Source organism: Penaeus monodon, chromosome 27 (genome assembly GCF_015228065.2).
Source record: "Penaeus monodon isolate SGIC_2016 chromosome 27, NSTDA_Pmon_1, whole genome shotgun sequence".
Classification (NCBI taxonomy): Eukaryota; Metazoa; Arthropoda; class Malacostraca; order Decapoda; family Penaeidae; genus Penaeus; species Penaeus monodon.
The window spans coordinates 16,505,631-16,506,176 of NC_051412.1; the positions used below are offsets into that span (position 1 = coordinate 16,505,631).

The window sequence follows — 546 nt, forward strand, 5'->3', positions numbered from 1 at the left end:
TAATTGCTTCTATAGTGAAAAGGATTTTCGTTCAGCAAAAACTCAGAGGCTTAAGTATTTAACTGAATCATGTATAAAAAATACTACACATGGAATTCATGGAATACAGAATACTAATATGAAACAATTATTGGGGAGAAAATACGATATATTTACGTAGACACCAAGAGACAAGTTAAAATAAAGATGGCTATTAGAATACTTTTAAGTACTAGTGATCACGTGACGGAATACTAATATAAAATGATAAAGTGATCAGAAAATATGATGCATATACCCAAACACCAAGGGCCAACTTCGACTAAAGAAAACTATAATTTATTTTTTTCTATTTATTTTTATCTTCAAGTTATTGGACCTTCCTACGTACTATCCAGAGTGCAGCATTGGAACACCATGCTGCAGGCATTTGTGTTGCTCTCTGGTACATTACGATACTGCGTCCATTTCGCTTGGCTCGAAGTGTTTACGACGGGGTAAAGGCAGCACATATTTGAAGTCTCCAATCAGAGGAGACGCAGTTGCACTCTTTTTTCCTTCTCTCAT

General features: G+C 35.2%; 1 protein-coding gene across 1 annotated transcript in view; it reads right to left on the reverse strand.

Annotated features, from left to right (window-relative positions):
• The window catches only part of LOC119590634, a gene marked incomplete at its 5' end in the record, with an annotated part of 133,180 nt that overhangs the window by 32,599 nt on the left and 100,035 nt on the right, over positions 1-546 (reverse strand).